General features: G+C 37.1%; 1 protein-coding gene across 1 annotated transcript in view; it reads right to left on the bottom strand.

Moving 5' to 3' along the window:
- The window catches only part of ZFHX3 (zinc finger homeobox 3), a 1,295,574-nt gene that overhangs the window by 1,226,688 nt on the left and 46,246 nt on the right, over nucleotides 1-22,640 (bottom strand). The window contains exon 2 of the mRNA XM_070613798.1: nucleotides 11,028-11,178. The gene's annotated coding sequence lies outside the window, so the exon portion shown is untranslated. The remainder of the gene's footprint in view (nucleotides 1-11,027; nucleotides 11,179-22,640) is intronic.

The raw sequence follows: 22,640 nt of genomic DNA, 5'->3' as shown, positions 1-22,640 counted from the left end.
GTTAAAACAACCACCAGTTTATTTGCTCACAAATCTGTGGGTTAAGAATTTGGGCCGGACTCAGCAGAGCAGTGGCTTGGCTGGGACTGCAGGATTCAAGACTGCCTGACTCGCTGTTCTGGGGCCTTGGTACTGGCTGTTGGCTGGGGCTGCTCCATGCAGCCTCTCTCTCCAGCAGGAAAGTTTAGACTTCTTTATGTAAGAGATGGTCCCCCTCTATGGAAACAGAAGCTATAAGGCCTGGGCTTGGAAGTCCAGAACATCACTTTCATCACATTCTATTGGTCAAAGCAGGCCACAAAGCCATCCCAGATTTGAGAGGGTAGAGAAAGAAACTCCATTTCTTGATGGGAAGTACAACAACATCACATTACAAAGAGGGTATAGAGTAGGGAAGTGTGATTCACTGGGGATTGTTACTATTACAATCTACTACAGATACCCACTAAACTAGACTACCAGCTTAAATAATACAAGCCCCAACTTAAATAATACAAGCTTGTGTTACACCAAAATTATCTTGCCCATATGTAAATTGTTCTTCTAAAACTGTTTGAAAACAATTCATTTTCTTAATGTGGAAGAGACTTGCAATTTTATGATGCTATTAATTTGCTCAATAGACCATAAACATTACAAAAGTAAAATTCGATCTCTCCCACTGATTCCCAGTCTCTGAGACCCAGATTCAGATCACAGCAGTTCTATAAACTGAGAGATGAGACAAGAGGTTCTAGAAGAGTCTCAGGAAGTTCTCACCCACTTCATAGACAAATGGAGAGCGGAGCTGGAATCGGGATGCTCTCCTTGTGCAGAGAGTAGCCCTTCCATACTCACTACTTCCCTCTGGGTGATGAAGAGGCAACATCTACCACCTCTTCCCCTTCAATAATTTTTCAAAGGTTCATTAGTTGATCACCATGTCAAGAGAGGTGACCAGGCCTTCAACCAGGATTTTTTTTCCATTTTATTTATTTATTTATTTAATTTTTGTTTTTATAGCAGTAACATTAGATTATAACATTATATAACTTTCAGATGTACACCCTAATATATTTCGAATTCTGTGTAGATTACATCATGGTCACCACTCAAAGACTAATCATAATCCATCACCACACATTACCCCTTTTGCCCTCCTCCTTCCCCCTTCCCCTTTGGTAACCATCAATCCAATCTCTTCAACCAGGATCTTGAATGGAAAGAGGAGTATAGGGCCAGGACTTTCCAAAGCAGAGTGACAGAGAAGACGGGAGTCACTACTCTAGTTCTTGTCACCATTACCAGAACTTCCAAAGTAGTAGAGTCTGAATTAACACAATTTTTATTATGTGTATTTACAAGACTTTCTAAAGCATAGGTGGGACAGGCACATAGGTGTCCCTGTCCAGAATGGCTCTCCATGCATGGTCCTCACTATGGAAAAATTTTTTTCATGTCAGCCGTCAAAATCAAAAAGCAGTATTTGATACTACTCCTAAAGAATTATTAAGGTATGTGCAAGACTGACCCTTTCTGTGCATCTTGTTCACCTAGGCCCTATTCACATAAACCACCTTGAAATGGTACCCGAAGTGCAGTGTGGCAGCTCTGAGCACCAATGCTAGATTTTGAACCCAAATCTACCTAGTTAAAACCTGAGCTACTAAGCAGTGATAAAACCAAAAGTATGAATCTCCGATCACAGAAATTGAAGAACCAATTAGCTGGGTTAGGAGGCATTTGACTTTCTCAAGTGCTCCTGAAATCACCCACAGAAGAGGAGTGAGGTAGTAGAAATTGCATTAGAGTTCCTTGAGCTCCCATTCTGATTGTTCTATCACGAATGAGCTGTGTGGCCTTGGACAAGTCCCTTCTCTTCTCTGGGCTCCATGTCTTCCTCTGTCATGGGAAGTTTCTATCACAGCTGATTACTCTGAAGATCAAGACTGTATATATGTGCTCATGCATGTTTATGTAAAGAGCACTTCAATCAAATGTATACACGCTTTAAAGATAGATAAATATTTGCAATGAAAACATTGCCATCAATTTCAATGTACTTTAAGAGCATACACTTCATACACTTTATAGACTTTATAAGTCTATACTTTGTCCTACTATCTTCTAAACAACAACTTTCACTTGACAATATATTTAGTTTAGTTTCAAATATATTTTTGTTTCAAATTTGTATCTTTAAATTCTTGGCATCTCAGAATTTTTTTCTCATTTTCCAATGGTACTTTAAAACTTCACTTACATTATCTACATTATGAGGTGTTTCTGTCATTTTTGTTTACTACTTTTTCACCCCTACTTCAGTTAATAGAAGAAATTATAGGAACTACCCTCAACGCTAATCAGTGGTTTTATTAAGCAATAGTACAAATTATTACATCTCTATCAACATTTACAAATATCAATATCCAAACAGAGTGTGTGTTTTACTGAAACAATCTATAGATGGATGTGTGTGCGCACGCACACACATGCACACATGTGAGTAGCACTTTTATGAACTTTCAAAATTTGGTCTGTGACCAAGATGTCCAGGGATAGTCAATTTAGGCAAAATCAACTGTTAAAACTGGTCATAATTAATACAGACCATATACTAAAATGATAATATGATGTGGGAAGTATTTTGTAAATTGTAAAATATTACATATATCTCCATGTACTATTATGAAATTTAGGTAGGTACCATAGGCTCCAATGTTGAGCTTATGGATTAATATTTGTAATGTTAAAATTCCAGGTGAGGGGGCCGGCCTGGTGGTGCAGGGGTTAAGTGCGCACGTTCCACTTCTCAGTAGCCCAGGGTTCGCTGGTTTGGATCCTGGGTGCAGACATGGCACTGCTTGGCAAGCCATGCTGTGGCAGGCATCCTACATATAAAGTGGAGGAAGATGGGCACGGATGTTAGCTCAGGGCCAGCCTTCCTCGGCAAAAGGAAAAGGATTGGCAGCAGATGTTAGTTCAGGGCTAATCTTCCTCAAAAAAAAAAAAAAAGATACAAAATGATCTAACCACAGGGAAATAATCCAAAAAAAAACTCCAGGTGAAAGACAATTGAATAAAAGATAAAATAATCTCTAAAGATAACTTAGATATGATCTGAAAATCGTGAATTTACAACTGCAATAAGTAACAATAGATGCTGGCTTTTACTGAACAACTATGAGGTCCCAGGCAGGGAGCTAAAGGCTTTAAACTCATTATATACTTTTAATTCCCACAACCAGCTTTGCCTCCTCAACTTTCTCATTACTTAGCACATATAGAGACCAATGAAGCTTGTCCCACTGCTGGAGGTGTGAGGTGACAGGGCCAAGGGGATCAACACGTCAGACCTTCTGTCTGAGAGGCATACAAATTGGGGAGGTTCGCCTAGGAAATTGGCAATTTCCCCATTTTATAGATGAGTACACTGAGACTTGAGGTATTAAACAACTTGTTCAAGATCTCACAAGTCCAGTGCCAGCAGTGGGAAAGTTCCTCAAAATCTTCCCATTGATTAATGAAAACTTCAATGATGATGACTCTTACAATATCCAGACTTTCCTAAAATTATGCCCTTTGAGAAAGCAGGACCATCATGTTGTTTTCAATCACTGAACTTATAAAACAGTGCTACTGCCACTTCTCCAGCTCAGGAATCAAAGTTTTAAGCCTTGAGATTTGCCCTGAAATATCCTGTGGGGTCCTTCTCTGCCTAATTCTCCCAAATCTTTCTTTGTTTCCATTAGTAAAATATTAACAGCTTTATCCCATGCGAAGCCAACGACAGAAAGATATTATATAGCTGATAATTCTGCAAAAATAATTTTCACATGCAAACAGCTTACACAAAAGTATAATTAAATTAAGCAGCAACTGAATAGGTGCTATTTATTCAAAAAGTCTCCTTTAAGTTAATCAGATAATAAAGAACACATACCAAAAGAATCATAGAACTAGAATGTACCCTCAAGTTATATCACAAGGAGAAAAAAAATCTTTCTGGATAAGAAATTCAGGTTTATTTTATCTTAAATCAGACCAGGGGAATTTAGGTTGCTTTTTTAATCTACTTGTGCATAATCATCTCTCAGATTAATCATACTGTTTAATAGAATATTATTATTAATTAGACATGTCATTGCTTCAGGCAGAAAATTATTGGAAAGTAAAAAGGTCTATACTCCAAAGGCCCATAAGGAAAGATTTCCATTTCTATCATTGCACATCTCTTTCAGTTCCAATTCTCAGTGGAAATTCCTCAATGAATTCAGTCCTTGTAACACTAACATTTAGAAGTGTTTCCCATTTAAAAGATAGCTGAACTAGGGTTTGCCTTGTAGGGTATTTTCTGTGTTATTTATAAGCCAGTTACATTTTCTGAGGGCATGCGGGTTCCAAGGAAAATCCTTCAGTGTTGCCCAGATTTTTATTGTCTTCCATTAGGAATTTTAGACAGGATTGAGGCATGGAAGAGAACAATTAGGTCATCCATTTCATCCATCAGGCTGGCATCCTCCAAAATATTCTCATTTTCATCTGGTTGGCTTTCACAAGTACATGGCTCCTTCCTCATTCCCATAAGCTCCATCTATTATATCTGTGCCACTCTAGCCACATAGGAAACCTCTACTGCTCCCCATATAGGCCAGGACTCCATGGGGCTCTCTAGGGATACCTATGCCAACATTTCTTTTGCTCCCACACTATGGTACATGCAAGAAACTTCTAGAATCATATTGCTTTCCAGAGCTCCAGCTATAAGATCCAGGGCATAGGTATTCTCTGTACCCAGATTCCTCAAACTTATGATTTGGTCCTGCTGTCCATCCACCCTCACTCTCCATCCTCCCTTTACCTCTATAGCCTCCTCACTCTGAGCTTTCAACCAAATGACCAAGCCTCCTATCTCATAGTGAAACATAGAGCCTAACAAAGCCAAACTCCCTGAACTTCCGGCATGCCTACCAATCAATTTTCCCAGCTGTACAAAGTTAACCTCTTCACTTGTATCCCTTGTCTCATCCCACCCTCCTCTTCAGGAATCTCCCTCCATCAGTTGCCTTTCTCCTCTGTATCTTCAACATGTCTCCTTTGACTCTTTCCCCTCAGCTTATAAAATAAATATGTGGCTATCATAAGAATACATACACAGTATCTGCAACAAGAACCACACACAAAACTCCCCCTTGTCTCTTAACTATCATCGTCCCTTCACAGCTAAGCTTTTTCAAAAAATAATGAGAAGAATGTTCCAGACAAAGAGAATGTGTAGGTGGAATGGGATGAAAATATATGTGGGGGACGAAAAAGAACATGACCCTTCTAGAAAGTTGAAGGCCTAGGTGGGTGGAGAATCATGAGCAAGTGGTGGGAAGATAAACAAGGGCAAGATAATACTGGCCTCATGAGTCGTGAAGGATTTTAACCTACATCACAGACTTGTTTTGAAGATTAAATAAGAGTGTGTATATTAAGTGCCTAGAGCATGTAATAAAATGTAACTATTACTATTTTAAAACAGACTTTCTTCTAACTTCATTAGCATACCCTTCAATGCTACAGAAATCAGAACAATCCTTTGTTATTGGGCTTGAAGTCAAATTGAATATGAGGATAAAGATGAAATCTCTCAACTCCACATGTGGGGCTCACTTGGAAGCATCTGGAGACAGTAATGGATACACAGAAGATATATGTAGCACAATCAATGTGCACTGCACATAAATATGCAAAATAAGAAAAAATAAAACTTTCTCTGAAGCTCCTATTTTGGTAGATGGAGGTTTGGTGTATGGAGTGAGAAGCTGGACTAGAAATTTTTAACTAAAGATAACCCCATCTCACAGGACAAACGTGATCCTGGACTAAATTCTAGACGGGAAAAAAAAGTGCTAATAAGGACTGCACTGGGAGAATTGATGAACTGGAATATGCACTGTAGATTACATAGAAGTATTGTATCAATATTAAACTTTCTGAATTTGATGATTATGTGAGAGAATATCCTTGTTCTTGGAAGATACACAAAGGAAGACTAAGGAGTAAAGAGGCATGATTTATGCAACTTACTCTCAAATGGTTTGAAAAATAATTACATATTATATATTATAAAAATTATGTATTAAAAATAATTTTATATATATATAAAGAGAGAGAATGCTAAAGCATAAGTGGTAAATTGGTACATCTGACTAAAGGGTATAGGGGAATTCTTTGTACTATTTTTTACAATACTAGGGTTCAAGGGCTGGACGCTGAGCTATCCTCTGGCCCTCACTACCCCGTAGCCTCCTCGGAGATGCTTCTTTCCCTCCTGGTCACTCTGCAGTGCTCCCTGCTGAAGTCCTCAGCTGGTAGAGCTTGTGGTCTGTTCTCTTGGCACTGTTGGGGCCAGTGGGGTTTCCCTATCTTTGCAGATGTGACCTTCTCTCAGCTGTTGCTTCTTGCCTCTGGATAATGCAAAAGGAACTTTGGGAAAACAGAAATCCATTTCTTTCCCCAACAAAGCCTGACTCTCAAGACTACCGTCTCACTACAACTTCCTCAAAACTTAATTTGAGCCTCAAAGCTGAGCAATGACTTGGTGGTTTTAAGCTTTTGCCTTTTCCCTGATGCTGTAAAACCTGTGCTTCAGTGAAGGGTACAACCCATCTTGGTTTGCATCAAAGGCATCTCCACTTAGATTTTCATGAAGGCAGCTCTTACATATATCTTCCATTTAAACAATTTAACTAGTCCCAATCTTTATTTTCTACTTCTCTACTTTATTTTCTACTTCTCTAGGTGGCAGAACCACAGTTCACACTCTGAGTATCAAAACCTTCAGGTCTTAATAGTCATCAACTACAATCATCAAAAATGGCTACACTAAATACGAAATGCAAGGTTTAGTAAAAGAAATGGGTAAATTTTAGACATATGGATTTTCACAACTATTGATAAACTAAATGACGTGGTGATTCTTTACGTAGTTAAAATTTCAATTTAAAAAGTATACTTTGCATGTACTACTCATTTTCACTATAATTAAAATTTATAACCCACAGCTATTACACTAAAGTATTATGCTGTAGCGTGAATCAGTGGGCCCTCCCTGCCTCATCTCCCACCCCCAATAATGGGATCAGGATCAAAATACTCATTTTCTGCCTAAACTAAGTAATCATGACAGTGATAAATGTATATGGAACAAAAATTGACAACTATCAATAACCTAGAAAGAATTTAAAGAGGTAAGATTACAAGGATGTCCATAACAAAATTTGGCTGCACGAGGAATGTCTCCAGCTCCCACAGTGAAAGGACACCTGTGAGGCTTTGATTTGTTTGGGTCCTGGTTGATTATAGAGCCACTACAGAGGCCTGGACAGTGAGAAGGGGAAGCAGGAAGATGACATCTCTTCCACATGCTTAGGTTGGTCTCATCACCTCTCTAGCCCCTATTCCAATGACCAAATAAAGACCAGGATTTTTTTTTTAGGTGTCATTTTATGCTTACAAATCTCAGATGCAAAGAGAAAACTAAGAAGGATTTAAAACTTTGCTATTCTGGAGCAATTAATTTTAGGGTCTTTGATTTCCCTGAAAAATTTAAGAGGAAAAAAAAGAAGATCTTGTTCAATTTGTGTTAGGTGTGCCATTAATATTGCCAGAATGGCATTTATCCTTTTAAGCTCTTGTAGGTGCTTCTAGAAAAATGAAGCTAATAAAGATATAGAAGAAACTTTTACTTTTAGGTTTACTTGAAATATTCCATGGCTTTTATCTTCGTATCCTATTTGTATGTGCCATTTCATGTAAACTTACTGAATATTTTTCTTATGAACTAACATAAGGCCTGAATAATCTTACAGAATAAGTAAAAATTCTCTTTCTCTAAAACTAATGCCCAAAAGAAGCAGCCCAATGCTTCTCCAGATAATTTTTTTTTCATAAAGAGTTTGTGGAAGTTTATTATAATTTATGACTCTACAAATGTACATATGTGTATTAAATCTATATTATACAAGATTTTGTATTTTAAATTATACATATAATAGACACATGCACATATCCTAACATAATTAAACTTTACAAATCTACTTATATGTATTTTCTCTTTGTTTTTCTTTTACAAAAATTTCTGTTTTTGTATTCATACTATACCTGATCACAAGGTAACCTAAAGCATGTTCACTTTAATAACTTTTACACATTCATAAATATTTTTAAACCCCATAAATGTTTAACATTAGTATAGCATATCAAAGTACTGCTCTTTTCTCTGTAAATAAATCATTTCTAATCGAAAGACAGGGGTCAGGGGGGAGGTGCACAGAGTAACAAAAATCCTTTTGGCCAGTGAATCAAAGGACATTCCTAAACATTAACTTCTCTTTTCAAATATGAAAAACATATTAAATATATATCTTCTAATATGATGTTTTCCTCATGTTTCCTTTGAGTAAAATCTGTTTAATACATTCCTCTTCACATTGTGCTATAGAATTCTTAGTCAACTTTGTCATTTTTCCCTCTGCAAAGGGCTGCCCATTGGAGGGAAGCCAGAATTTCTGTGATATCACTCACTCAACCAAGACTAACCACGCTATGTTCAGGCAAAAATGAGTTATAATGTAAAAGAAAAATGATAAAACACATATATAAATTATACATAAATACACACATACACACCGCCCATTACGCTACTTCTAAAGAAAAACAGATAACTCCTGCTGTCTGTGTTTTGAAAAGAAGATAGGCTATGAAAAAAGCCATAAGGCGTCCACAGGATGAAATCAACTTTTAGGACTGCTAAAGCTTCCATGGTTTAAATGCTTTTTCCCTAAACCCATGTGTTCATCTGTATCTATAATTAGGAGTGAAACAATAAGGGATTTTTCAAGTAAACCTTTCCTAAAGCTGCAAATTGCCGTGGTACTTAAAGGAAGGGGTGCCAAGTGACTTGTATGTTTCTGGGCAGCTATATCAAAACAAACGGCACATGTGGGTGGCCATGTTGCTTATACTCAGCAGTATGTGAGTTAGTATTATTAGTTACACTTGCCTCTCACAAGCAAAGAAAGTCCCCATGAGGGGCAGCCCAATGGCATAGTGGTTGAGTTTGCACGCTCCACTTTGGCAGTCTAGGGTTCACAGGTTCAGATCCTGGGAGCAGACCTACAAGCCATGCTGTGGTGGAATCCTACATACAAATAGAGGAAGATTGGCACAGATGTCAACTGAGGGACAATCTTTCTCAAGCAAAAAGAGGAAAATCAGCAACAGATATTAGCTCAGGAGCTATCTTCCTCACCAAAAAAAAAAAAGAAAAGAGGGGCCAACCCAGTGGCACAGCAGTTAAGTTTGCACATTCTGCTTCAGCTGCCCGGGGTTCGCCAGTTTGGATCCCAGGTGCGGACATGGCACCACCTGGCAGGCCATGCTGTGGCAGGCATCCCACATATAAAGTAGAGGAAGATGGGCACGGATGTTAGCTCAGGGCCAGTCTTCCTCAGCAAAAAGAGGAGGATTGGCAGCAGATGTTAGCTCAGGGCTAATCTTCCTCAAAAAAAAAAAAAAGAGAAAGAAAAGAAAAGAAAGTCCCCATGTTAATTCTACAATACCTTTTTCACATCTTTTTGCCATGCCTATGACCAAGCTATGCCAACCCATTATGTCTGTAGCTGTCATTAATTTTTCTGGATAAACATCCTCTTTGAATCAATCTTTTGCCACCTGCATTGTTCCACATCACTTCCTTTTAGCAGCACTAACAACTTCAAGAGGACAACTGCCACTAAAAACATGGTACTGAAGCAATCATTTGGTTCTGTGCACACATTTTAATTTCATGCCCTACAGGGGGGAATCACTATCGGCCTTAAACAAAAATTGAGTCTTTAATGCTTTATTGTTTTATACAATTTATCTTTTAAATAGTCTATTAGCTCTTTAGAAAAAAAAGAAAGAAAGAAAAAATGTTCAATTGGCCCTGGGTATTTCGAGGACCATTCATCCCCCAAATCTGAATACTATAAATATTTCCCCAATTGTATTTTTAAGAAAATAAACCGAATTTCTCAAATGTCTCCCCCTTCATGGCATATCCTGTGGTTATCCCAGTGCAGTGAGACCTAACATGTTAAGCCAACCCTGTTGTGATTGCCAGAAGACAGAAGTATTCAGTTTTGGATATCGCACATTTAGATGGGTTTTATAGCATAGCCTATAATTTAAATCTCACAGAACAAAAAGGACAAAAGCAATGTGGGGGTGGGAGCCAGTGGGAAGCTGTGAAGAATAAAACTGAATATGAGCAGGAGAAAGTATGAATGTATATGGATGATCAGGACTGGCCTCCAACCTGTTAGGTGATTTATGCTTTCCTTTGACATGCATGTTATTTTCTCACTGGCAGCAACATCTAGTAAAACATTGTTCTTTTCCTTTCTCCCGAATGTATGAAGGGTCTAAAATCATGAGTCAATGAAAACGAGCTGCCCTGCTCACTGGTGACAGAAGCCTGACACCAGTAAGTCTGGCAATTAGAATCTATGATTAGAATCTAGAGGAGGGAAAATTGATGGGCAGCTGAAGACTAACTGCCCAGCAGATAAGAGAAACACTAAAAATCATCCACTCATGGAACTTTTTTTAAAAGGGAAAAAAGAAATTTTAAAAATTATGTATAGAAGGTAAAGTAAAGCACTTCTTCCCATAAAGACATTTTTTGGAAAATTCTATTTACGGCCCAGACTTTCCTGCCCTCTTGTGGAGAAAATACAGAGCTCTCTGTCGATATACATATGAAGATGGCTTCTTAAAACTTACAGATGGCTTTTCCATGGTATATGTGCTTTACTGTCATGGTTGTATCCCTGGATCTTTACAGAGCTTTACTAGCTTTTAAATGTTGTACCAAAATAAAACGTAAAATCTGAATAACAAATAACTAAATCAGGTGTTAGACTGCAAGAAATCACTTAATTTGGGACAAGGGGAAAATTGCCATGATTAGTTTTTAATAATAGTTAGATGTATAATAAATACATTTTAAATACCTTGGAGAAGAGAGAGAAAGAGAAAGGGCAGACTTTTCAAAGTGGCCATCGGAAAGCTCTTGTCCTGTTTCCTTCCTTCTACTCAGACAGTGGGCCATCATCTCTCTCTTTGGGGGCTGCCACTGCACATTATCATCTGGGCCGGACCAGCCTGCAACAGAGAACACACAAATCCCATCATTAACTCCTGTAAACTCAGAGAATCCCCAAGTTGCTTTAGGTTGCTTTTAAACAAATTTTGTAGAAGTTGGTTTAAATTGACACAAGGAGACAGGCTGGAGGTCCTGAGCCCTACATTCAATGCCCAGCTCTAACCAATGGCCAACTTACACTGTGGTTCAGGCACAAATCTACCCTGGCCATGCACAAAAAGATGCTAAATTTCATTTATTTATCATGTGTTCTAAAATTATCATATGAAAGGTGCTTCAGTAAAACCCAAAGTTTTTTATAAGGGTTTTGTAAGTTGGGCAGAAGAAAAGAAAAATTTATAATTGATAAAATTATCATGAAAATGTCTTAAAACTTCTGAAAGGCAGCATGATCTATTGTAAAGAGAAATTTTCCCCGAGTTAAAGACCCTCAAATGTTCACCGGGTATTCCCTAGCATCGGCTAAGCACCAGGGCAACACAAAAGAAGCACAAATCTTGATTCTCACCTTATATCATTAGACATTTACCCAAGTACCAACCATGTGCAAGGGCTATCTATCAGGGGAAACCAGGTACATACAACAGCTGGGCAACAAGGCCCAAATGGGCAAACCAGACAATAATAAATGGGCCAGAGAGGGGAGGCTGAAACATCAGGGAATTCCTGGGGAGGAAATAGGACCTGGCCAGAGAAAGAAAGTTTGAAGAGAGAAGGAAGGGAGAAATCTGCTTCCTGCAGCACAAAATGGGGATGGCTTATAAAAAAATTAAGCATGCTGGATTTGAAAGATCTCCAAGATATGGTTCTCTAGGGAAAAAGTACCCTTTTTCACAAAAGGAGGCAAGTTAGGTCACCCAGGTAGAATGGAACCAGATTACTCAGAGCATGGACTGCAAGGCTTGAGTCTGGATTTCATCAATAGGAAGCCATGAGTGATGTCTGGGTAGGGGTTTATTGATGACATTTCTGCAGATGACTCTGAAGAGACTGCTTCCAGCGCCCTGAGAGTGGGAATGCTCGAGAAAGAGAGGCGGTTATTAAAGTGATTCAGGCTGAGCTAGAGGGGAGGCAATGAATCCACAAGCTGTTGTCTAAAAAGATTAATTAAGTACAGTGACTGCTTGACTATAAGAAAGAGAACCAAAAAATGCCTGAGGTTTAAATTCCGTGGGGATGGTGGCACATGGCCTTGATACAATCAAGAAATTGGGCAAAAAGAAAATTCACATACTTTATATTCACTGCCATCTCTCAGATCAGCCTTGCATGCTACTTTATAAGACTGGAAATTTTCCCTCCAAATTGTTTTTAAAAAAATAAAGTTTTTCAAACTGCCTTTACAAAAAAGATTTAGCAGAGTCTTTGAAAAAGAGCAGTCTTTGTTTCTATGCACAGAAATTGGAAGTTCCGGATGGCATCAAAATTTACCATCTATCATAATTAAATACACACACGATTACATTAATAATAAGAATGCCAATAATTTCTCAATTCATCTTCATTTAAGCACTTATTGATAACCTAATGTACACTCACACTGTACTATGTCCTACAAGGAATTCAAAAATAAGGAAACAAAATGCACTTCCTTATCCCAAGCAATTTTTAATCTATAAGAGGACTAAGACAAGTATATAAACCACTATAAAATAAGGCAGAAGGTGATCAACACTGTCTTAAAGGGAGTATGAATAAAATACATAGAAAGTCAGAGGAAATAAATCATTTCAACTAGAAGTCAGGGACAGGAATATATGTTCTGGGTCTTGAAGGGAAAGCACATTCCAGGTTGAGAGAGAAGTTTTCGGGTTTTTTGTCAAGGCAAGAAAGTAGGAAAGCAAGAGTTCTATTCAGGGTACAAAACTAGATGAATCTTGAAAGATGAAACCGGAAAGGCAGGCAATGACCATTATTGCAATGGGCTTTGATTGGCAGATAAACGATGGCTAAGTAATTCCACAGGCAAGGGCAGCCACTCAAGATTTGCAACAGGATTTTGGCATGATAGGATATGACCTGTATATAATTCAGTGAATTCAATGTTCTTTAGTACATTTAGTCTGGCAATAAGGTGTTTGGGACAGGAGAAAGATGAAAAAAAGATTAAAAGAGGTGAATAAGGGGTAACAGAAACAATGGTTATCTTGAGTAATCACTCTCTTAGAACAAAAGTGATCAATAAAATGGATCGTCTAATATCATGTTTTTGCCCAATACCTCCCAAAATCCCAGTAGTAAGCAGGAGTGATAACAGACTTCCAGCAGCATTTACATAAATAGACACAAGCAAGATGCCTCCAGGCTACATTTTCTCATTGGATTTCCCAATTCCCAGGCTGATCTTCCAACCAAGCTGCCAAAATAAATGGATATAACCTTTTAGCAGAGTTCAAAATTGAGCTAGTGAGGCCAATCCATCTATATGTTAGTGAACTTTTATTAGTGACTATCCTAGCCCAAACTAACATTTTCATTATTATAATAGCAATTCTTCTAGAAGAATATAAATAATATTTATTGGTTCGAATACTATCCTCTCATGCTATCTGGCATTCTTCTCTCCAGCTAGGATTAAACCCAAGACATGAAAGTCATCTACTTATTCCTGTTAGCCTATGCCCAAGACTACCCATTCGATTCTCAATTTTAACCCTGAATCAGACTATTTCAATCATTAGACTCCTGGGATAGAATCAATCTACAAACTCACAATTAGTTTTTTAAATGTAAATTTGCTGAATTATATCCAAGTAAAATCTCATCATATTGAATTTAATTACAATAAAAAGATGTGGAAAAAGATCTGTGTCTCAAGAGAGGGGTGCCCTACCACTGCAGTGACTGTCACAGCTATGGAATTATTACTAATCCTTCACACGAAATAAACATTTCTTTTGAAAGGATTCTACCTCCTTCCAACAGAAAGGAGAGGAAAATTTTCCTTTGCTCTTTGACTCTTCCTCAAGAAATTACCCTTAAAAAGTATATACTTTATATGAGATAAAGGTGGAATTGTAAATCAGTTAAAATTAAAAGCAATCAGTTACTAACTTTTCCCTATAAAATTAGCAAATATATATATATTTTCATGATAATGACCGGCTTTAGGGAAGGTGTAGAAGCATGAACTGGTACATAGTTTCTGGAGGGCACTTTGACAATATATACCTAAAGTGCTAAAATATGCATACTATTCAATCAAGCAATCCCATTTCTGGAAATTTATCCTAAGAATAAGGAAATAATAGATATACGCAGAAATTTAGTTTTCAGAATGTTCACTGAAATGCCATTTGTAATAACATAAAATCGGAAACTAACAAATATTTAAAATATCTATTTAAATGAATTATAATACATCCATATAATGGAATACTGTGCAACTATTTAAAATGATGCCAAGAAAACTGTCATAACAATTACTGAAATAGAGTCGATTACAAAACAGTACAGTGTGACTCTGCTTCTGTAAAATGTATATACTTGAATTTTTAATATAGACTAAAAGACTAAATAAAAGAAATTGAAATTATAGTGGTGGTTTTTCCTGGTGTTAGGTTCAGAAGTATTTTGTACCTTTATTTATCTGTTATTTCTAATTTTTTCAATGAATACTTATTTTTATAATTAAAAAAAATTAAAAAATCACCCTTCAGCTGCCTTTTTACCTCCACTCCTCATGTATCCCACCCCTGCAGGAAAAAGTTCTCAAGGAACCACCAAAAAACAAAATACAAGCAAACACGCACAATAGAAATGTAACGCAGTACTCTTTCTTAATTTCTCCTGCTCAACTTAGAGGACTTATTTTCATGGCTTATTCATCGCAGTGCATCTCTCTTCATAGTTTCTATTGATAAGCACTGTCATCTCTAGACATGTGCTCTTCAGAACAAATCTAATACAAAAAAATAACTTGGATTGCTCATATTCACTACTTAGAAATTGACCTTTAATATTATTTGCTTGTCAAATCTGGATAGATAGGAAGTTGCAACTGAACAAAAATATGGTAATGCTTTTGTAAATTTTTCCTGTTGCGTGATGGGAAACAGCAAAAAATTAAGACTGTGAGTTATTCTTTTAGAGCTTTAACCTAAAGAGCTTGTCCTAATGATGCCCCTGGTGGCAAGTAACATTTAATTTTTCTCTGTGTCATTGAAAAAGAATTAGATGTAAAACTCAGGTAAGAGATTAATATTTCACACCCTGAGGCTAAATACTTCAACATGAATATTCATAAAGGCTTGTTCTGAGTGAAATCTCATGAGAGTGTAGATTTTAAACGCTTGAATATTTTACATAGTTCAGAGACTGGGCACTCCATAGAGAAAGGCAAGAAGTCAACTATCAGGCTACTAATTGCAGGCCTCAACATCGACTACGGCAAAATTCCTTTCTCACACACACACACCATATTCCTTCAGCCTCCTTCTGAAAGTCTGAACCTGGCTGTCTTGTTCCTGAGTCTCTTCTTATTGATGGTGAAGGTAAGTGTTGGTGATCACTAGGAAAAGAAAATCAGAGTTACTCTCTGAGGCTGCAGATGCCTGACTTTGTGTGCTCTGGTAGGTTCCAAAGAGACTCAGGAGGGCGGGGGAAGGAAAGGTGGAAAGGAAACGGAGGCAGGACCATCCTGGTGCTGCTTGGATTCATGTTACTGTAGCCCCTCACCATGACTGCAGGATCCCCTCTGGTGTAGGCTCCAGGTGAGTGTCCTATCTTCTCCTCCTCTGTGTCAACATTGCTCTTGGTCTCTGATGGTACTTTCCATCTTAAGGAAAACAAAAGGGACTGCTCAAATAACTCTCTTAAGCCTGGTGGAACAAAGCCTGGAGTTACGTAGACATAAGCCAGAGAGAGAGGGGGAAAGTAGAAATAAAAAGGGCAGAACTAAAGAGATAAAGAGAATAAAAGTAAAAATTAATAACGAACTGTCTGGCCAAACGACAATAGAGTTAGCTAGGGACTCATGATAATAGCCAATAAACGCCTTTAAGGTGTAACCAAAAGAGGAAAAAGTTTAGCATGGTATCCTGAGCAATGAAGTAATAGAAAGAAATTTAGTCAATGTAAAATGTAGGCTTATGGTAAATTTCCAATACATCTAGGATTTCGTAGAATATTTCTCCATGCACTACGGTGTTTTTCCCTCTGAATGACAATGAAAACATGGCAAGACAAATCAGTCAATAATAATCTTTATGGAATGATCCTGCCTTGAGTCTCATATTCCAACTGTATGACCACATAAATAGATATGTCATCTAAAGACTTCTCCCATATCTGAGACCTGAGATGCATGATTCCTGCATTCTCATATCTGGAATACTCAAAGCATAGCTGCTCCTCCATTAGTGTTCCATCCCTCTGCCATCTCAACCCTGTAAAGTACTCTGAGCCACCACACATTTAAATGTCTAAGGAAATAAATTTCAGCAGTTGACTGAGGGTCAAATGGCAGAGCAAACATGCCTCCTCTCAGGAGATCTCCTTAAGCCCTAAGTCCCATCTGTTTCCTGCCAATTCTGATGTCCCCGTGATGCACCCAACACAGAGAAGATACCCTTGTAGTTCTGGTACCATTTAAGGATCTAAACCAAGAAGGAGGTAACCTAAAAACACAATGAAGCAAATCAAAGCAGAGGGTTGAGAAGGAGCAGCGGGACTTACATTCATTCGACAAACATTTACAACACATCTGTTACAGGCCAAGTCCCAGAGATACAAAAGTGAGCCTTCACCCATCATCCAGCAGGAGATCAACAAACATATAAGGTGATTATGCTAGAATAAAGGTAAGAACACAAAGGACCAGGAGGAAGGCATGGCAGACAAAAAAAGTGCTAAACAAAGAAACTAATAAAACTGATAATTTAGTTTAAGTAATTATTGATTTCAAAATATATAACAATTTAGAATTAAAATCCAAGATAATTCTAACATAGAAACTGACGGGATGGGAGAAAGTGAGAAGTATGCTAAGATTCTTGTTTTGTACATGAGTAATAAATACACAATAATTAATTTTAGACATTGAAGAAAAATATAAATTTGAATGTGATTATTAAAAAAACACCATAGGAATTATATATAATTCCCAAAACAGTATAGAAACTAATGGAGCAGGAAAAAGCGGAAGTAAAAAGTTATATATTTGACAAAAGAAAAGGAAAAAATGAAACAAGATAGCATATATGGAAAAATATAAGATGGCAGGCATACAACTAATGTGTCTATAATTATAATACATATAAATAAGTTTAAAGCCTGTTTAAAAAGATAAACTCTCAAGCCAGGTTAAAAATCCAGCTAGATGCTATCTAAATGAGACATACCTAAAATAAATTTTCATGAGTAGGTTGGGAACAAAAGGATGAAAAAAAGATACTCCAAGTAATGATGGCTTAAACAAGATAAAAGTGTATCTCACATTATCCTGCCTCCCACAGGGCCTTTGCACCAGCCTTTAGTTCGGCCTTGAATAGTTTTTCCCCAGATCTTGGCCCAACCAGTACCTTCTTGTCATTCAGGCCTTGAATAAAATGTGACACTATCCCCACCCAGACAGGCCTTTCTGACCACTAATTCTAAAGTATACTGTCATCTCCATTTTATTTTCTTGATAAACTCATTTTTTCTTATTTCTTGATTGATTATCTTTTAATTCTTTTTGAATCTTATCCCACTAGGACATACGCTCCATGTGAGCAGGGACCTTTACTGTCTTCCACCCTCTTTTGGGGAGGAAGAGGAGGTTCTTAATAAGCCAGTTTGGGTTTCACTGTTTTTCTCTGTTTTTCTGCTTTCTATTCAATTATTTTTGCTCTTATCTTCTATTTCCTTTTTTCTGCTTAGCTTTGGTTTAATTTTCTCTCTTTTCCTTCTAAGGCAGAAAGTAGAAGTTTCTTAAGGTGAGGTCACGGCATTGAGACTATTTTTCCTTTCTTAATATAGGCATTTAGTGCCATAAATTTCCTCTAGTGCTGCTCCAGTTGCAGCCACAAATTGTGTTATTTTGTGCTTTCATTTTTATTCAGTTAAAAATACTTTCTAAGTTCCCTTTGCTTTCTTCTTTGTCACATGGCTTACTTAGAAGTATGCTGTTTTGTCCAAATATTTGGGACGTTTTTCATATTTTTGTTATTGATTTCTAAATTAATTCCATTGAAATCAGAACACATACTTCATACAATTTGAATCCTCTTAAATTATTGAGATTTGTTTTATAGATCATAATATGGTTTATCTTGACAAACATTTCATAGTCACCTGAGAAGAATGCATATTTTGCTGTTGTTGTGTGGAATGGCCTATAAAAGACAATTAGGGAAGCTTGATTGATAAAGTTATTCAAGTCTTCTATGTCCTTCCTGATTTTTTGTTTCCTTGTTCTATCAATGAGTGAGAGAAGTGATATAACCTCTAAGTATGATTGCTGATTGGTCTATTTCTCCTGCATTTCTATCAGTTTTTGCCTAGTATATCTTGAAGATCTGTTATTAGGTACATAAACATTGTACCTCTTGATAAATTGACCCCTTTATCATTTTATTTATGAAATAACACTTTATCCCTAGTAATCTTTTTTTAATTCTATTACTTTTTTTTTTTGAGGAAGATTAGCCCTGAGATAACATCTGCGGCCAATCCTCCTTTTTTTTTAAAGATTGGCACCTGAGCTAAAAACTGTTGCCAATCTTTTTTTTTTTCTTCCCCAATCCCCTCAGTAAATAGTTGTATATCTTTAGTTGTGGGTCCTCCTAGTTGTGGCATGTGGGACACCACCTCAACGTGGCCTGACGAGTGGTGCCATGTCCACATCCAGGATCCAAACCAGTGAAACCCTGGGCCACCAAAGGCAGAGCACGCAAACTTAACCACTCAGCCATGGGGCCGGCCACCTATCCCTGGTAATCTTTTCTCAGGAATCTACTAACCATACTGACCAGGAGAAAAAGAAAGAAGATACAAATTATCAATATCAGGAATGACAGGTGACATCACTACAGATCCTACAGATAGGAAAAGGATAATAAAAAAATATGAAGAATTTTATGCTGATAAATTCAACAACCTATATAAATGAACAGATTCCTTGAGAGACACAAACTACCAAAGCTCACTCAAAAAGAAATAGATAACTTTAGTAACTCTATGTCTATAAAAGAAATTGAATTTGCAGTTAAAATCTATCCCACAAAGAAGACTCTGGGCCCAGAAACTGGATGGTTTCACTGGTGAATTACACCAAATACTTAAGAAAGGAGTACTATGAACTCTACACAAATTCCTCCAGAAAATTGAAGAAGATGATCCTTCCCAACACATTTTATGAAGCCAGCATTACCATGATATCAAAACTGAAGACATTACAAAAAAGAAAATTGCAAACCAATATCCTTCATGAACATAGATGGAAAAATTCTTAACAAGACTTTAACATATTAAAGTCAACAATACATAAAATGGGTAATACAGCATGACCAAGTGGTTTTAACCCCAGGAATGCAAGTTTTGGTTAATATTCAAATATCAATGAATGTAATTCAACATGTTAACAAACTAAAAAAGAAAGACCCATGATCATCTCAATAGATGGAGAAAGACTATTTGACAAAAGTCAACCTCCATTCCTAATAAAGTCTCTCAGCAAACTAGGAATAGAAGAGAATTTTCCCAACCTGATAAAACACACCTATGTAAACTTATACCTGAGAGCATAGTTAATGGTAAAAGACTGATCAATAATGAATACTTTTTCTCTAGATCAGGAACAGGCAAAGATGTCCAGCTTCACTTCTATTCAATATGATATTGTTGGTTTTTATCCAGTGAATAAGGCAAGGAAAAGAAAGAAAATGCATCCAGATTGGAAAGTATAAGTGAAACTGTATTTATTCAGAGAGAACATTGTCATCTACATAGGAAGTCCTACAGATTCTATAAAAATAATTTTTTTTAAACTACAACTAATAAATGTGTTCAACATAGTAACAGAACACAAGGTCAAGATACAAAAATTAGCCATATTTCTAAACATTAGCAAGGAAAAATATTGAAAAATGAAAGTAAAGAAACAATACCAATTACATTAACAAAGAATAAGAAACACATAGGTATAAATTTGACCCAAAAATGTGTATACAGTGTTCTCTTGTATACAGAGAAAAATTAAAGGCCTAAATAAGTGAAGTGATATACCAAAAGACTCAATATTGGTAAGAGGTCAATTCTCTCCAAATTGATCTTTAGACTCAATGTAATCCCAGTCAAAATTCCTGCAGGCATTTTGCAGAAAGGATACAATGAAAAACAGCAAGGGGAGGCAAGCCCCTGGCCAAGTGGTTAAGTGAGAGCGCTCCGCTTCGGTGGCCCAGGGTTTCGCTGGTTCGGATCCTGGGTGCAGACATTGCACCACTCATTAGGCCACACTGAGGCAGCATCCCACATGCCACAATTAGAAGGATCCACAACTAAAATATACACCTAGGTACTAGGGGGGGACTTGGGGAGAAAAAGAAAAAAAAAGATTGGCACAACTGTTGTCAATGTTAAAAAAAAAGAAAAAAGAAAAATAGCGAACTTCCCTAGTGCCCAGATCATGGTGATAAAACACCATTTCCTACCAAAAGAAAACAGGGCTTCTTGGAGAAATAACTGACTCTAAGTCTTCAGTGGGAAATGAATAAAATGAGCCTGAATGTTTTGTTATCGCACATAGCAGGAAAGCTATCAAAGACCACTAGGGTCATGCCAAAGACTCAGGAGCAAATTTAAAGAGCCTCCCATTGGCCAAAGCTAGGATAACTTGAGCTTCAGTAAGGATTGAAACCTATCAAATGTTTCAATCCATGAGTTCATGACAAAATAACTTCTTAAAGAAATTTGTCGGCCACCTTGGAGCATAAGAAAATAATTCATTATCTTGAAAACAGATAAGTAACGAAATGAGTCAAGCATTCATCCTATTTTTCTTATCTGAACCAAACAGATGAGGGGTTGTATCTCTTTAAAAATGTATATCCAATTAATGAATGAATTAAATAACTAATGATCTAGATTGGGAGAGAAAAGAAAACTGGAAGAAAAAATATTAAATGCTAAACCAAGGGGAAAATAAGTTGAAACAGGACTAGAACAACAGAAGATTTCAAGGAAGCAGTGAATGTGACTAAGTATGGGGCTGTGGTTCCAAAATATAGGGATCAGCTTTAGAGAAGAGAAAAGAAACATCTTCTGAGACTGCTAGAAAAATATAAAAGGAAAGTCCTAAGGGCTATGAAATAATGTGTCAACTTTAGGATACGCAGTCCTACTAGGTAGTCTGATCTCTCTTAAATTAGAAGATCAAGCCACACTTGAATAGAGACCATAAATTATTTACAATGAGTATAAATTGAAAAAAGCAGAGGGAAGAGGCCAGGACTTGGTGTATACTACTGTTGACTGCATGCTGTGAAGAGGAAAAGTATGTATGTGTCTGTGTCTGTGTGTGTGTGTGTTGCTAATAGGGGTGGGGTTGTGAATCAGAGAGGTAAAAACCGGACAAACTGCAAGAGGTAAAGTATCGTAAGGGGCCGGAGAGGGCACCCTTGAGACGGATAATCACAGAATTCTACCAAATAGATTGGATGAAACCAAGAGACTAGGATGATTGGAGATGCCAGTAAAGGGCAGAGAAAATCAAGGCTGGTAGATAGGATGAGTTTTGAGAGAAATGATAAGAAAAGAGAATGAGACCCATTGTATTCATTCAACAATATTTACCCAGAGCCTTCCAATTGCCCAGTCCAGTGGAGAAGTTCCTTAGAACAACAAGGGCCAGGTCTTATCGTGATGGTCTGGGGCTACAGTGGGGTGAAACTGATGGCCTTGAAAACAAAGGGGAACAGGAAGAGTGACATGACATTAACAAGGGATTCTGATGTTAAAGTGATGCACAAGGATGTAGGAAAACGATCAATTTGGGATGATTTTTTTTTTTATTCTTCATTCCTTTAAGCTCAAAGAGACGCAGCCATATGGCCAACAGTATTAATTTCATATCTGTATTACTGATGAGCAGTAGCTTGCTATTCTGATCGAATGCTAGGGAGGATGAGAGTTAGTGATTAGTGTATAGTTTTGCTATGTTATATTTCAATATTTGCATTTTTAAAAACAAACTTAAATAGATATTCCATCCTATGATTCAGATCTTTTGTAAAAGAAAAGCCCACTACACCCACAGATGTGCCTACTAAAATACATCATGTCGTGAGAAAAACACATTAGAAAGTACATGAGCATTTTATTAATCATTCGAGAAGGGGATTTTTTGAAATTGCAGTGAGAGGTTGTAGTCACTTTCCTTTGAACATCTGCTGACTTCTGCTGTCTGTTGTTCTCATTTGTCAGATTTCTTAACGTTCCTCTTAATACAGTGTCTTTATTTAGTTCTCCCAAAGGACTATCA

The sequence above is a fragment of the Equus przewalskii genome, chromosome 3 (genome assembly GCF_037783145.1).
Source record: "Equus przewalskii isolate Varuska chromosome 3, EquPr2, whole genome shotgun sequence".
NCBI classification, from domain to species: domain Eukaryota; kingdom Metazoa; phylum Chordata; class Mammalia; order Perissodactyla; family Equidae; genus Equus; species Equus przewalskii.
This window is presented reverse-complemented; position numbering and strand designations above follow the sequence as displayed.